Source organism: Erpetoichthys calabaricus, chromosome 1 (assembly GCF_900747795.2).
Source record: "Erpetoichthys calabaricus chromosome 1, fErpCal1.3, whole genome shotgun sequence".
Taxonomy (NCBI): Eukaryota; Metazoa; Chordata; class Cladistia; order Polypteriformes; family Polypteridae; genus Erpetoichthys; species Erpetoichthys calabaricus.
Genome location: NC_041394.2, coordinates 331,003,184 through 331,010,763, shown reverse-complemented (window position 1 = coordinate 331,010,763; position 7,580 = coordinate 331,003,184). Strand labels below are relative to the sequence as shown.

General features: G+C 38.7%; 1 pseudogene; it reads right to left on the bottom strand.

Annotated features, from left to right (window-relative positions):
- Positions 1-1,751: 1,751 nt before the first annotated feature.
- On the bottom strand, positions 1,752-1,922 carry LOC114669692 (uncharacterized; annotated as a pseudogene).
- Positions 1,923-7,580: the final 5,658 nt, after the last annotated feature.

The following is a 7,580-nucleotide window of genomic DNA, read 5'->3' as shown; positions in this document are numbered from 1 at the left end:
CACTTTGGTTGTCCACCTTCCTCAGTGTAACATATTTTCTAAGATAGATCATTTATTTATTGTTACAGTTTGAATAAAATGTATTATATTTATAAAAAATTGAAGTTAAAAAAGTCCTTTATTAATCTAAGCCAATTAAAAATGAGAAAATCTCTATTTACCTGTTTTTCTAAAATGGATTCAATTGGTACTGAAAAAGGTGTTTAAGTAAATTAATCATTTATAAACCCTACATAATTCTAATAATAGAAAAATTGATGCTAGTATTTTACAATGTTCCCCTATTAGACTAAATTTAATTATTTAAAAATAAATTCCTCCATCATTAAAATCAGATTCTTTATTATAATTAAAACCAGTAAAGGGACTGGGCATTGGCTGGGTTAGGTTAGATACTAAATTTTAAACTGGTTAAATATTATCCATAAATCTAATATAAATTTAAATCTAAATAAATAAATCAGCTAAGAGTTAAATATTTCTAAACAACAATCTATACGTTTGTTAAATTAATCCTTCAAAAAATTATTTGTCATTTAGGCCCATGGGATAAAACGTATCCAGTGCCTAGTCCACTTTTTTCCCTGCCCTCGATTATGATTAAGTTTCTTTTCATACACCTAGCCCGATCCCAGCCAACACTTGTTTGTTTTTACACTGGTTTTACAACTTTTGTTAATATAAACTATTTAAAAAACATTTTAAAAAAAAGTGTTGAAAAATTACTTCCTGTTTGATGGATGGGGTCTAAAAACAGCATTTGCAATGGAAGCTTTTATTGCCCATCTCTCTGCTCTGTTTCCATTAAAGGAATATGTTTGTTGCACAACTCTTAAGCCTTACTACTTAGTGAAATACAAGGTAACTTAACATCATAGATACGTTTATTTCAAGATCACAGATCAGTCCTAGTACACTGTAGTCCAACAATTAAGTTTCTTAATTTCTTAATTCTTACCCCACCTAGGCAATCCACTCCCGGACGGGTTTATCCATTCCCGGGAATTCGGGAATCCTGGGCTCCCGGGGATGATACAGTGCACGGGCATCTCACATGTGAATGGTTTTAGAATGACTGACACTTATTTTTAATAAAACTACTGCAATATGTTGACACCAATAAAAGACTAGCCTTATCTACAAGCAGTTCATGGTGTCATATAAGTACATGTATCTAGTTAGTTGCGGTACTAAGAGTGTAGAAAGCACAACGTGTCCAGCATGCCATCGTCTAGGCGAGAGCGCGCCTTCGTGCAGAGTACGCCCGCTGCTGAGAAAGCACGCTCTGCCTCCACTGAAGTAGGTGGCACAGTCATCAGATACTGATATACTTGTTCTAAACAACACCCACGCTTGCCGTTGCTCTGAAACACCGCCATTTCAGCTTTTACTGATGCATCCAGTTTCTTGTCATCATTCTGTGATGGTAAGTTTCTTGGCACAGATAATACGGATGCAACAGACTGATGTATTGCAATTTCAAGTTGCTGTTCAAAGCTGTTGTCTGATGAAGAGCAAGCTGCAGCAATGGCGCCACCTTAATTATTTTCAACTATAACTCTGTTATTTCTTGATCGACTTTTACACTTTTACACGCTATATATGCGAGCTTGGCCATTCCCATTTACCTGGGAATTCCAGCAGTTTAATTCCCGGGAATGCGGAAATGAAAAATGTCCGAGAATCCCAGGAGCTCAGGAATGGATTCCCTAGCCCCAGCCAATGGTTGTCTATTTTTACACCAGTATATGAGAAAGTGCACCATTCCTGGAGGTACTACAATATCAGGTTGATGAGTGGAGTGGACAGAGCAAACCCCTATTCCATCTCCTTGTTCCAAACATCAACTTACATATATTGTCCCCAGTTAGGGGACGTATCAGATATCAAACTGATAAGAACAGATTTTTTTTGCAAGGTTTTATTAATTAAAGGTTGAACAGGACAGGAACATGAAATACAATATGAAGTTCACAATCTAAACCCCACAAAACCTTTCATGTGCAAAACAAGAACAAATACAAAAGACAAATCATTCAGAAACAAACTCTTTCCATTGTTCTTTTGCTGCAGAAAAGATCCATTTGTCAATCTTACGTTTAACTTGAGCGTTGATTTCTTTGCAGACCCACCTCATAACCCACAGGACATTGTAGTTAGAATTATATTTAATCAGGACCCTGTGAGATTCCCAGATGCCCCACTTAGTTAGACTTATCAACAAGCAGTAAGGAAATCTAGAATGTCCTGTCAATTGTTAACTCCAGATCCATATAGCACGCACTCGTAAGTATGCCAAGTGAGAGCAAGAAATTTAGGCCACATTGCAGAGAGCATACTCCAGATCTGAGTCTCGAAATCACATTCCCAAAACACGTTTTATAGTCTCGGAGGCTTAACAGCCATCTCTCGGGCAACTTGCCATTCTTGTGAGACTGTGTCTATAAAGTCTTTTGTGGACTAAGACTCATCCCCACACTAGAAGCCAATTAAGATCCATTAGGTGGTTGTCGAGGCCTTTTGGTTGAATAGTCTTCCAAATGTGTTTATCCAGTCAAGGTGGTCCCGTGGTATCTGTAGTGATCATTTTAACCGAAGTATATAATAGTATGTGATTTCAACAAATTTCTTTTTTAGAAAAGGAAGGATATCTCTGTTTGAGGTGCATAGTGGTAAGAAGGTGGAAGAATCTCAACCTTTGGAGTCAAATTTAACCATGTTAAATTTTAGTCTCATCACCCAGGAGAACCATAACAACAACAACAACATTTATTTATATAGCATATTTTCATACAAATAATGTAGCTCAAAGTGCTTTACATGATGAATAAATGAGAAAAAAAGACAAAGTAAGAATTAAAATAAGACAACACTAATTAACATAGAATAAGTTTAAGGTCCGATGGCCAGGGAGGACAGAAAAAACAAAAAAACTCCAGACAGCTGGAGAAAAAAAATAAAATCTGCAGGGGTTCCAGACCATAAGGCTGCCAAGCACCCTCTGGGCATTCTACCTAACATAAATGAACAGTCCTCTTTGTATTTAGGGTTCTCATGGAAGGACTTGATGATGATGGTCATGTAGACTTCTGGCTTTTAATCCATCAATGTAGGAACATCATGGTGCTTTGATTAGGTGGTGGTGGCGCAGGTCGCCACCATGAAAAACTGATGTGAGTGCACAATGGGATTAGACCAGTGGTGGCCAACCTTTTTTCGCACTACTGGCTACTTTTTTCGCACTAAGGCTACTGACGACTGCTTTAACTCGAACAAGGCCGCACCATTATGAAGTCATTAACAACATAGGCATGCTTTTATTAATTATTTATTAGTAAACTTTATACTGACCCCAAAGTATGTAAAAGTGTAAGAATAATCCATAACACAAATTAATTCTGTAATTTTCAATGACTTTTTTGAGTCTGTGTGCTGGTTGACAATTCATTAAAACTTGGCTCAAAAGTTGTTGTTCTTAAACGTAGCTGGCCTTCCAAATAGTCATCTGTCAGGACTGTGTGGTATTGATTTTTAATGTACTTCATATGAGAGAATGTACATTCACAAATGTACATGCTACCAAAACATGTTAACACCCGTCGAGCGTGTTCGCGCAGAATAGGGTAGATGTGAGCATCACGCCAAAATGAAATCAAATCCACGGAATTTTGGGATAGCTTGTGTTGAGCATTTGGATCTTCACTAAGTTCCAACAATTCCATTTGGAACTTCTCTGGCACATTGTCAGGTTCCATCAGGTGTGGCTCTGAAACTAGTCGTAAATCATTGTCATTGACACGGATATCGGAGAATTGAGCCTCAAATTCAGCAACTAGTGAATCCAGAACTTCACAGAACTTATCAAAATGTACTTTTACAGATGGGTTGTTACTGGCAAAATTACTCAGACACGGAAAGAATTCGGAGAGCTACTGCTTTTGAAACTTGCTGTGAAGCAATTTCAACTTGCTCTAAAAAATTTTTATACTCCGCCAGAGGTCACAGACACTTTGATTTCTGCCTTGGAGTTGCTTATTCAGACTGTTGAGTTCACTCAAAAGATCGCTGAGAAAAGCCAGGTTCATGCAAAAGTTGATGTCATCGAGTTTACAAACCACTCCTTTGGATGCATAGAACTCTTTGATAGTGCCTTGCAATTCATAAATTCTATTTATAACAGATCCTCTTGACAACCAATGAGCATTTGAGTAATATAAAATGTCCTCTTTCTCAGTTGAATCATCATTTTGGAGGAGTTCTCTAAACTGGCGATGATTGAGGGCTCGAGCTCGAATGAAATTCACAATACCAGCGGCGTCTTCTAGTGTGTTTTTCAAGGTTGCAGACTTGGCACATAGAGCTTGTTGGTGTATAATACAATGCAGTGACAATAATGTGGGAGAATCCGGATATTGAGAGTGAATATGTTGTTTAAGTAGAGTCAAAAAACCGCCCGTTGTTCCTACCATTGCAGGTGCTCCATCTGTACACACAGCAACAAGACACTTTAGATCCAATTTCTTCTCTACACAAGTGTTGTTAAATGCTGTGAGAATATCTTGTGCCTTTGTTGTTGATTTGAGACTGATTAGGGACAACAACTCTTCATGGATGTCAAATGTTGGTGACATTGTTCTGGTGAAAATAAGCAGTTGTGCTGTATCTGTTGTATTGCAGGATTCATCCAACGCTACAGAATACAAAGTATTGGACTCTTGACATATTTTGTTCAGTTGATTTTTTAAGTCAACCACGATCTCACCTTGGCGCCTCACAATTGTCCTTCGTGATAGAGGTAAATCTTTAAATTTTTGAAGTTGAGATGGTTCGAGACACTGAACAACTTTAAGCATGCATGATTTGAATAGCTCTACATCAGTATATGGTTTTCCAGCGGCACCCAATTTGAAGGCGACTCGAAACGTTGCCTCAGCTTCCGGATTGTGAGAGGATGACTTGAATTTGGTGAACATAGATGTTTCTTTTGTATGGCTCTTGTTCAAGGAATCATACACTTGCTTTTTGGTCTCCTTTTTTAAATTGATGCACTTCATGTGTGACTTACAACTCTCATAGTGCTGTTTTGCATTTGATCTCTTTAATGTTCTTATTTGTGTCTTGCATCTTAGGCACATCATGGCATTTCCTTGGTTTGACATGAAGAAATCCAACTCCCATTCACTGTTGAACTGTCAATTTTCATTGTCTACATGTCTGGATTTCTTTGACGGCGGTAACTGCATTATATGGCCAGTAAAACATAACGATAATTATCAGATGAGGAAATGATGGATCTGACTACTTTCGTTGAAATTTAAGCATGTTGAACTTTAACCCTTTTCGGTGCCATTTGAATGGCCACTTTAGTTACCGCGGAAAAAAATTTCAGCGGTACTCGCGAAAATCTACAGTGTGCGTGCACTCTATCCGCAGTAAATATCTAGCTTGACTGCTATTGGCATAACTTGCATTCAGTTTGGCTGTATTTCGTTAGCTGTCATTGACCATTCCGTCAGGTATGAACGCGGAGACCAATACTGTGCACAGAGAGGAAAAGAAAACACAATCAAGTTTCAATTGAAAATCAATAATACCCCATCTGCTAACATCAATATCTTGTTCCATATGGTATCTTGAGAACCCGTTGCCTCTGGAAAGCTTCAAATTACGAAGAAGAGGTCAGTTGTTTCACTCAAAGCAGCGTGAAATTGTCTGCATACTGTGAAAGCGTAACACATTGACTACCACTACCAAGTAAAGCATAACCTATGATTCAGTGATAATTTCTGATCATCTGTGCTACTGGTTTAATATATAGAACATATAAAAGTGGGGAGAGTGGGCAGCCTTGTCAAATCCCAACCCGTTGTGGAATGGTGTCACTCAAGATGCCATTGATGCTTAGTTGCCTTCCAAATCAATAATAGAGGATCTTTATCCACTTTATAAATCTAAAACTGAAAGCCTTTAGAACAGAGAAAAGAAAATCATGATTCACCAAATCAAAAGCTCTTGCTTGATCAAAAGTCCCGATGAGCAAAGGAGACTGCCGGTCTTCCACCCACGCATTAGCATCTTGAACCAGAGCCAAATTCCAAGTGTTATGTCTACCAGGAATGCCGCAGGTTTGATCAGGACTGATGATTTCATGCAACACTCTCTTCAGATGAGACACGAGCGTTTTTGCAATAAGTTTGTAATACACAGAAAGCAATGTAATTGGCTGCGAATTTGTTAGGTCAGACTCATCACCTTTTTTGTACAGTTGTGATATTATCCCAGTCTGTATTGTCGGAGGTATAGTCACAGCAGCAGAGAGCACAGCATCTGTGACGTCCTTCAGAATTAAGATTATCCCAAAAAGTAACATGAAATAACATGGGCAGACCATCAATACCAGGCACTTTGCCTCGGTTCATAGAAAAAAGGTTTTTGTGGAGTTCCGCCACAGTGATCGGTCTTTCCAGCAAATCCATACTGTGCAGCGTGAAACGTCTGCTCAAAGCAGAAAGCACTAGCTCAGTATTTCCTGCTATATCACGAGAGCTTGTAAATAATTCTGTATAATACGATTTTGTGACTTATAACTTTTGTAGTGGAGAAGTGTGAAGAGTCCCATCCTGAGTTTTGAGACCTCTAAATACTTTTTCAGGGGCCTCATACATAAACGGTGCGTACGCACAAAAATGTTGCGTACTTCCGTTTCCACACTCAAATTGTGATTTATAAAACCTAAACTTGGTGTAAAGCCACGCACATTTTCACGCTAGCTCAAACCCTGGTGTACGCAAGTTCTCCACTTGGTTTTGCAAACTGGCAGCACCCAGCTTCAAAGCAGTGCTGCTGTTCCAGTGTGGTTTCCCTTTCTTTTTTAGATGCACATCCTTGACGCGGCTTTATAAATACACTGAAATTAACCGCATATTGTTTATTAGTTTAAGGCATCTGATTGTAATTAACCTGTAACAATATAATGGTCCACGGAATGGCCAAACTATTCCAAATACCATAGCTGCTTTAGTGTTGTTCCTCTCAATGCACCACTCAGACTATTTATCCCACTGTATGTGAGTGTGGAATCACAGGTCTACAGCAGCTGATTGGAAAGAGAATTATCAGTATACAGCATCAAGCACACAATCTCTATTGAACTGCTCTAATACGACAAACATTTCAAAGCCTTTCCTGCAGGGACAGTTTCATCCCAAGAACTATAAACGCACTCAATCAGTCCATCAACGTACGGAAAATACCCCCCAGGTGTCTGATAACTTATGGTCAGTTACAAACTGTGTAATTGTTTTTGCAGTGTTAGATGTCATCACCCCTGTGGCAGGAGACCTATCAAGGCCTGGAATTAAAACACAAATTCACCAGCCATTATAATTTTATGAGTGTTCACATTGGGAATGGATGCATCAAGCACACGCTGCCTCAGCCATGTGCATATTCTATTGAACTGCTCTCATATGACAAACGCTTCAGAGTCTTTCCTGTAGGGACATCGCAGTTCAAAAACAGTTTCATCCCAAGAACTATAAACTCACTCAATCAGTCCATCAAGTGCTCCTTGTAGAACT